The sequence below is a fragment of the Somniosus microcephalus genome, unplaced genomic scaffold, assembly GCF_052327205.1.
Source record: "Somniosus microcephalus isolate GS21.2 unplaced genomic scaffold, FLI_Smic_1.0 unresolved_chr8, whole genome shotgun sequence".
Lineage (NCBI taxonomy): Eukaryota > Metazoa > Chordata > Chondrichthyes > Squaliformes > Somniosidae > Somniosus > Somniosus microcephalus.
In genome coordinates, this window is record NW_028225186.1 from 3,868,062 (window position 1) to 3,877,684 (window position 9,623).

General features: G+C 47.8%; 2 non-coding genes across 2 annotated transcripts; one reads left to right on the forward strand and one right to left on the reverse strand.

Annotated features, from left to right (window-relative positions):
* Positions 1 to 3,868: 3,868 nt before the first annotated feature.
* Positions 3,869 to 3,950, reverse strand: trnas-uga (transfer RNA serine (anticodon UGA)). Its single transcript has one exon. It is a non-coding gene; the product is annotated as a tRNA-Ser (tRNA).
* Positions 3,951 to 8,527: 4,577 nt separating this feature from the next.
* Positions 8,528 to 8,599, forward strand: trnag-ucc (transfer RNA glycine (anticodon UCC)). Its single transcript has one exon. It is a non-coding gene; the product is annotated as a tRNA-Gly (tRNA).
* Positions 8,600 to 9,623: the final 1,024 nt, after the last annotated feature.

The following is a 9,623-nucleotide window of genomic DNA, read 5'->3' on the forward strand; positions in this document are numbered from 1 at the left end:
GTGAATATAGAGAGAATGTTTCCACTTGTGGGGAAGAGCATAACTAGAGGCCATCAATATAAGATAGTCAGCAAGAAATCCAATCGGGAATTCAGCAGAAACTTCTTTACCCAGAGAGTGGTGAGAATGTGGAGCTCGCGACCACAGGGAGTGATTGAAGCGAATAGTTTAGATGCATTTAAGGGGAGGCTAGGTTAGAACATGAGGGAAAAGTGAACAGAGGGTTATGCTGATAGATTTAGATGAGGAAAGACGGGAGGAGGATCGAGTGGAACATAAACGGTGGCATGGACTGGTTGGACCGAACGGTCTGTTTCTGGCGGTATGTTAATAATGAGTGATTAAACCCCGGGATTGTATTTATTTCAGTTCTATTCTTTGCACTCCAAACCAATCAGCGGCTGTGAACCGTTCACTGATTGAAATACGAGAAGTCCTGATGGATCTGGAATTGTTCATTGAATGTTGGAAACCTCCGCAGGTCATAACTCAGGATTTCCAGCTTTCCTTCAAAGTATTGCAGGTCCTGTGTGAGTTTCCATCCAAACTTTTCAACAAATAACAAATGCAAGAAACTACCCTCTCTACCAAAAATCAAATGGCCCATACCGGGATCAAACCCACGACCTTGGCACCACGCTCTAACCAATTAAGCTAACCAGCTGTCGGGTTTTGTTTATGTGTATAAGCTTATATTTTCGTGACTCTAGCTGACGATTTCCTGCATTAATCTTTCAGCATACAACCTGCAGTTGTCAATCATACACTATCCTATCGGCAAATACTGTACATATGTCACTCTGTGCCACACATGACAACAGCCAACACAAGTGCCAGGCAATGGCCAGCTCCAACAAGCAAAAGTCTAACCACCGCCCCTTCACATTCAACAGCATGACCATCACCGAATCCGCCACCACCATTACCAACAACAACTTGCATTTATATAGCACCATTAACGTAGAAAAACGTCCCAAGGCGCTGCACAGGTGTATTTTCAGACAAAACATTTGACACCAATCCACATAAGGAGAAATTAGGGCAGGTGACCAAAAGCTTGGTCAAAGAGATAGGTTATAAGGAGCATCTTATGGAGGAAAGAAAGGTGGACAGGTTTAGGCAGGGAATTCCAAAGCTTAGGGCAACAGGAAGGTTGAGCGATTATAATCAGGGATGCTCAGGAGAGCAGGATTAGAGGAGCGCAGATATTTCAGGGAGTTGTGGGGCTAAAGGACATTACAGAGATAGGGAGGGGCGAGGCCGTGGAGGGAATAGAAAAGCAAAATATTATTAAAATGGAGAGAGACTACAGAATGCTGCGGTTAAGAGGGATCTGGGTGTCCTTGTACATGAAACACAAACAGTTAGCATGCAGTAATTAAGTAGGCAAATGGAAGGTTGGCCTTTATTGCAAGGGGCTTGGAGTGTAAAAGTAGGGAAGTCTTGCTACAACTGTACAGGTGAGGCCACGCCTAGAGTACTGCATACATTTTTGTTCTCCTTATTTAAGGAGGGATATACTTGCATTGGAGACAGTTCAGAGAAGGTTCTCTAGGTTGATTCCTGGGATGAAGGGATTGTCTTATGAGGAAAGGTTGAGCAGGTTGGGCCTATACTCATTGGAGGTTAGAAGAATGAGAGGTGATCTTATTGAAACATATCAGATTCTGAGGGGGCTTGACAGGGTAGATGCTGAGAGGCTGTTTTCCCTCATGGGGGAATCTAGAATCAGGTGGCATAGTTTCAGAATAAGGATTTGTCCATTTAAGACGCAGATGAGGAGGAATTTCTTCTCTCAGAGGGTTGTGAATCTTTGGAATTATCTACCCCAGAGAGCTGTGGAGCCTGAATCATTGATTATATTCAAGGCTGAGATAGACAGATTGTTGAACTATCGGAGAGTCAAGTGTTAAGGGGGAACAGGCAAAAAAGTGGAGTTGAGGCCAAGATCAGATCAGCCATGACCTTATTGAATGGTGGAGCAGGCTCGAGGGGCCAAATGGCCAACTCCTGCTCCTATTTCTTATGTTCTTATGTTCTTATAAGGGCAGCAGGTGCATGGGAACACCATCAACTCCAAGTTCCTCTCCAAGTTACACACCATCCCGACATGAAAATATATCACCATAACTTCATCGTCACTCGGTCAAAATCCTAGAATTCCCTCCCCAACAGTACTATTGGAGTACCTTCACCACATTGACTGCAGTGGGTCAAGAGGGCTTCTCACTACCACCTTCTCAAGGGCAATTAGGGATGGACAATTAATGCTGGCCTTGCCAGCGATGCCCAAGTCCTAGGAACAAATTACATTAAATTAAAATAGTCACGACTGGATGTGGCAGGATTGCAGAGCTTTGATCTGATCCGTTGGTTGTTGGATCGCTTCGCTCTGTCTACACATGCTGTTTCCATAGCTTAGCATGTGTGTAGTCCTGTGTTGTAGCTGCATCAGGTTGGCACCTCATTTTAGGTATACCTGGTGCTGCTCCTGAAATGCTCTTCTACACTCCTCATTGAACCAGGGTTGGTCCCCTGTCTTGATGCTAATGGTAGGGTGAGGGATATGCCAGTTCATAAGGATACAGATTGTGGTGGAATACAATTCCAAAACTGAGGCCCCCTCTGCTCTCTCGGGTGGACATAAAAAATCCCATGGCACTATTGGAAGAAGAGCAGGGGGTGGTGAGGTTTACCCCGGTGTCCTGTAGCCAATATTTATCCGCAAATCACCATCACTAAAACAGGTTATCATCGATTATCACATTGTGGGAGCTTGCCGTTCACAAATTGGCTGCTGCTGTTTTTCCTACATTACAACAGCGACTACAACTTCATTGCCTGTAAAGCGCTTTGAGACGTCCTCAGGTGAAAGGCGCTGTAGAAATCAGAGTCTTTCTTTTACAGCCTTCGAAGTCACAGAATCACAGAAACCCCACAGTGCAGATAGAGGCAATTTCGGCCCATCGAGCCTGCACTGACACATACCCCACCCGATCCCCGTAACCCCTACACCAACACATATCCCACCCTATCCCCGTAACCCCACGTATTTAATCCCCCAAACACTAAGGGTCAATTTATCATAGCCAATCAACCTAACCCGCACATCTTTGGACTGTGGGAGGAAACCGGAGCACTGACAACTGACAAAATACAAAAATCAGCATAAATTGAATTTAACAGCAAAAAGATTTAAGGCAGACCGGTTAGCTCAGTAGGTTAGAGCGTGGTGCTAATACCGCCAAGGTCGCGGGTTTGATCCCCGTATGGGCCATTTACTTTTTGATGGTGTGGGTAGTTTCTTAATATTACTATTTGCTGAAAAGATTGGAGCTGCAATACTTTGAAGCAAAGCTACAAAACCTTAGTTCTGCCGAGAGCTCAAGGAACTGGAAGGTTGACCCTGTGTCTATCTGTCCACAGATGGCGCTGATCTATAAATTGTTCCTACTGGTCGCGTGGCCTAATGGATAAGGCGTCTGACTTCGATATTAATCCTGAGGTTATCAGAAAGTTAAAGGTTCGAGTCCTGCCACGGTCTTTTTACACACTTTTTAATTCGTGTTCAGTTTTATAAAACCAAACCGTGTTCCCACTTAGTAGCTGAAGGTGATTCCCTACCAAACACTGCAGGGCTCTTTATTAATTAGTATTTTTGATGCTGCTTTGTGTTTGTATTGCTTACTAGTTCCCAACAAATCCACAATATCTAATTGATGCCGATAAATTATTCGTGTTTCAATTGGAACAACAGCTTTGGGTTAATCAGTGCAATAAAGTGCAGTGGAGGGAATTCTGATCAATTTCGGGGCCAGTGATCGCCACAGGGAGCCGATGAAATAAAATAAAGAATTTGCATCAAAGTCGCTGCGAGCAGGGTTCGAACCTGCGCGGGGAAACCCCATTGGATTTCAAGTCCAACGCCTTAACCACTCGGCCATCGCAACTGCACATTAGCAAAGAGAAAATACTTCCTACTGTGAGTGAGTCAGGAACTAGCTCAGAGAAGACAGGTCACAAATACTCACCGATAAATCCAGCAGGGAATTCAGGATTAACATCTTTGGCCAAAGAGTGCTGAGAATGCAGTAGTTGAGGCGAATACTACAGGTGCATTTAAGAGGAAAGGAGAAAGGAATAGAAGGATATGCTGATAGGATTTTTTAAATTCGTTTATGGGATGTGGGTGCGCTGGCAAGGCCAGCATTAAATGCCCATCCCTAATTGCCCGTTGAGAAGGTGGGGGTGAGCCGCCTTCTTGAGCCGCTGCAGTCCGTGTGGTGAAGGTACTCCCACAGTGCTGTTAGGGAGGGAGTTCCAGGATTTTGACCCAGCGACGATGAAGGATCGGCAATATACTTCTAAGTCAGAATGGTGTGTGACTTGGAGGGGAACTTGGAGGTGGGGGTGTTCCCATGCGCCTGCTGCGCTTGTCCTTCTAGGTGGAAGAGGTTGCGTGTTTGGCAGGTGCTGATGAAGAAGCCTTGGTGAGTTGCTGCAGTGCATCTTGTAGATGGTACGCACTGCAGCCACGGTGCGCCGGTGGTGGAGGGAGTGAATCTTTAAGGTGGTGGATGGGGTGCCAATCAAGCGGGCTGCTTTGTCCTGGATGGTGTCGAACTTCTTGAGTGTTGTTGGAGCTGCACTCATCCAGACAAATGGAGAATATTCCATCACACTCCTTACTTGTGCCTTGTAGATGGTAGAAAGGCTTTGGGGAGTCAGGAGGTGAGACACCCGACGCAGAATGCCTAGCCTCTGACCTTCTCTTGTTGTCACAATATTTATGTTCAATGGTAACCCCCAGGATGTTGGTGGTCAGCTCCTTTGTTCATGTTGGACCAAGGCTTTAATGAAGTCGGGAGCCGAGTGCTCTTGGCAGAACCCAGACCAGGCATCAATGAGCAGGTTATTGGTCAGTAAGTGCCACTTTACAACACTGTGGATGACACCTTCCATCACTTTGCTGATGATTGAGAGTAGAGAGTAGACTGATGGGGCGGTAATTGGCTGGATTGGATTTGTCCTGCTTTTTGTGGACAGGACATACCTGGGCAGTCGTCCACATTGTTGGATAGATGCCAGTGTTGTAGCTGTACTAGAACAGCTTGGCTGGAGCACAAGTCTTCAGAATGATAGCCGGGGTGTTGTCAGGGCCCAGAGCCATTGCTGTATCCTGTGTGCTCAGCCTTTTCTTGATATCACGTGGAGTGAATCGAATTGGCTGAAGGCTGGCTTCTGTGATGGTGGGGACCTCAGGAGGAGGCTGATATGGATCAGGCCAGGTTGTCCGTATAGTTTCATTTTTATTATTTTGTTTCGTAGCGGTTTGTTACAACTAAGTGGCTTACTAGGCAATTTCAGAGGGCAGCTAAGAGTCAACCACATTGCTATGGGACTGGAGTCACACAAAGGCCAGACCAGGTAAGGACGGCAGATTTCTTTCCCTGAAAGACATTAGTGAAGCAGATGGGTTTTTACGACAATCCGATAGTTTCATGGTTACCATTACTGATTCTAGTTTATTTGGGGGGTGAGGAGAAATAGAAAAGAGGAGGCTCGTGTGGAGACCAGTTCGTGCAAATGGACTGTTTCTGTGGGGCAGACTCTATAATATTATGTAACACCCGTTTTAATCAGACACAGAATGATCCGGGACTGACAGCACATCCCTTTTAAACAGACACAGCATGACCAGGGACTTACAGCACATCCCTTTTAAACAGACACAGAATGATCCGGGACTGACAGCACATCCCTTTTAAACAGACACAGAATGATCCGGGACTGACAGCACATCCCTTTTAAACAGACACAGAATGACCCGGGACTGACAGCACATCCCTTTTAAACAGACACAGAGTGATCCTGGACTGACAGTACATCCCTTTTAAAAAGACACAGAATAATCCGGGACTGACAGCACATCCCTTTTAAACAGACACAGAATAATCCGGGACTGAAAGCATGTCCCTTTTAAACAGACACAGAATGATCCGGGACTGACAGCACATCCCTTTTAAACAGACACAGAATAAACCGGGACTGACAGCATGTCCTTTTTAAACAGACACAGAATGATCCGGGACTGAAAGTAGACCCCTTTTAAACAGTCATGGAATGCTGCCTGACCTGCAGAGTGTTTCCAGCATTTCATCTGTTTATATTTCAGATTTCCAGCATTAGCACTATTTTGCTTTTGTAGCAGAATTTTACGTAATTGGCTCTGTGGCGCAATGGATAGCGCATTGGACTTCTATACTTGTGTTGACAGATTAAGGTATTCAAAGGTTGTGGGTTCGCGTCGGATTTTGGGTCAGGGTTCGGTGGTTCCTCCACTGACGGTACATTTTGCAGTAAATCGGTAATTCAGAGAAGGGAAACTACCGCCCGACACTTTCCCTCTGAGTACTCTGAACCCCTGAGTCAGTTACACAGAAGCAGGAGGAGGCCATTCAGTCCCATGGCCGTTTTACATAGGAACAGGAGGAGACCATTAAGTCCCATGACCCTTTTACACAGGAACAGTAGGAGGCCATTCAGCCCCTCGAGCATGTTACACAGGGACAAGAGGAGGCCTTTTACGCCTCGAGCCTGTTGCATTGGACAGGAGGAAGCCGTTCAGCGATACAAGATCTGTACAAGAACAGTAGAACTCCATTCAGCCCCTCGAACCTGTTACATAGGATGAAGAGGAGGCAAATCAGACCCCTGATCCAGTTATAAAGGAACAGGAGGAGGCAATTCAGACCCACGAGTCTGTTTCACAGGAACAGCAGGAGGCCATTCAGCCCCTCAAACCTGCCACACATGAACAGGAGGAGGACATTCAGTCCCTCAAGCCTGCTACACTGGAACAGGAGGAGGCAATTCAGACACACGAGTCTGTTATACGGGAACAGGAGGAGGCCATTCAGCCCCTCAAGCCTGTTACACAGTAACAGGAGGAGGCCATTCAGCCCCTCAAGCCTGTTACATAGGAACAAGAGGAGACAATTCAGACACACGAGCCTGTTATACAGGAACAGGGGGAGGCTATTCTGCCTGTCGAGCATGTTATACAGGAAAAGGAGGAAGCCATCCAGCCCCTCAAGCCTGTTAGACAGGAACAGGAGGAGGCCATTCAGCCCCTCGAGCCGGTTACACAGGAATAGGAGGAGGCCATTCCGCCCTTCAAGCACGTAATACATGAACAGGAGGAGGCCATTCAGCCCCTCCAGCCTGTTATACATGCACAGGAGGATGCCATTCAGCCCCTTGAGCCTGTTACACAGGAACAGGAGCAGGCCATTCAGCCCCTTGATCTGTTATACAGGAACAGGAGGAGGCCATTCAGCCCCTCGAGCCTGTCGAACAGGAACAGGAGGAGGCCATTCAGCCCCTCGAGCCTGTCAAACAAGAACAGGAGGATGCCATTCAGCCCCTTGAGCCTGTTACACAGGAACAGGAGCAGGCCATTCAGCCCCTTGAGTCTGTTACACATAAACAGGAAGAGGCCATTCAGCCCATCGAGCATATCATACAGGAACAGGAGGAGGCCATTCAGCCCCTCGAGCCTGTTATGCAGGAACTGGAGGAGGCTTTTCAGCCTTTTATGCAGGAAAAAGGAGGAAGCCAATCAGCCCCTCAAGCCTGTTACACAAGAACATCATGGGCAAGGAAACCTCCTGCTGATTACCACCTACCACCCTCCCTCAGCTGATGAATCAGTGCTCCTCCATGTTGAACACCACTTGGAAGAAGCACTGAATGCAGCAAGGGCACAGAATGTACTCTGGGTGGGGACCTCAATGCCCATCACCAAGAGTGGCTCGGTAGCAGCACTACTGACCAAGTTGTTCGAGTCCTGAAGGACATAGCTGCCAGTCTGGGCCTGCGGCAGGTGGTAAGGGAACCAACACGAGGGGAAAACCTATTTGACCTCCCCCTGACCAATCTACCTGTCACAGATGCAAAACAGTTCAAAAAGTATTCACTGGCTGTAAAGCACTTTGGGATGTCCTGAGGTCGTGAAAGGCCTGCAGAAATGCAAATCTTTCTTTTACAGCCTTCAAAGACAGTGACTTAGCGGGCAAAGACCAGAAACAGGGATGGTACTATAGATAAGCTTCACAGATGGGCCGGTAAGCTCAGTTGGTTACAGCGTGGTGCTAATAACGCCAATATTTGTGGGTTCGATCCCCGTGCGGGTCTTTTATTTTTCGAGGGAAGGTTAGTTTCTTAATTTTGTAATTTGTGAGCAGTTTAAAAGTTTAAAAAGTTTGGAAGGAAAGTCACACGGGACCTACAAAGCTGCAAAATTCTTAGTTCTACCGAGAGTTCATGGACCTGAAAGGTTAACCCTGTGTTTTTCTGTCCACAGGTGTTCCCTGACCTGTGGAGCGTTTCCAACATTTAATGAACAATTTCAGATCCAGCATCTGCTGCATTTCGCTTTATATTTTACCGCAGTGTCCTCGCTTCTATTAACAAAAGTCAAAATTAAATTGTAGCTAACGGAAAATGGGCTTTGTTGTCCTTGTGAGCATTGGTGGTTCAGGGGTAGAATTCTCGCCTTCCATGCGGGCGATCTGGGGTTCGATTCCCGGCCAATGTACGTTAACATTTTTAACAATTTATTTCAGAGCAAACACATCACATGAAACATTAATAATAAATTAGCTGTTCCTGTGTAACTGGATCAAGGGAATTAATGGCCTCCACCTGTACTGTGTAACAGGCTTGAGGGGCTGAATGTCCTCCTGTTCCATTGTAACAGGCTCGAGAGGCTGAATGGCCTCCTGTTCCAATGTAACGGGCTCGAGGGACAGAATGGCCTCCTCCTGTTCCTGTTTGACAGGCTCAAGGGGCTGAATGGCCTCCTCCTGTTCCTGTTTGACAGGCTCGAGGGGCTCAATGGCCTCCTCCTGTTCCTGTTCGACAGGCTCGAGGGGCTGAATGGCCTCCTCCTGTTCCGGTTTGACAGGCTCGAGTGGCTGAATGGCCTACTCCAGTTCCGGTTTGACAGGCTCGAGCGGCTGAATGGCCTCCTCCTGTTCCTGTTTGACAGGCTCGAGGGGCTGAATGGCCTCCTCCTGTTCCGGTTTGACAGGCTCAAGGGGCTGAATGGCCTCCTGTTCCAGTGTAACAGGCTTGAGGGGCTGAATGGCCTCCTCCTGTTCCTGTGCAACATGCTCGAGGGGCTGAATGGCCTCCTCCTGTTCCTGTGTTACAGGCTCGAGGGGCTGAAAGGCCTCCTCCTGTGTAACAGGCGCGAGGGATAGAATGGCCTCCTGTTCCATTGTAACGGGCTCAAGGGGCTGAATGGCCACCTCCTGTTCTTGTTTGACAGGCTCGAGGGGCTGAATGGCCTCCTCCTGTTTCTGTTTGACAGGCTCGAGGGGCTGAATGGCCTTCTCCTGTTCCGGTTCGACAGGCTCGAAGGGCTGAATGGCCTCCTCCTGTTCCAGTTTGACAGGCTCGAGGGGCTGAATGGCCTCCTCCTGTTCCGGTTTGACAGGCTCAAGGGGCTGAATGGCCTCCTCCTGTTCCTGTTTGACAGGCTCAAGGGGCTGAATGGCCTCCTCCTGTTCCTGTGTAACAGGCTCGAGGGACTGAATGGCCTCCTCCTGTTCCTGTTC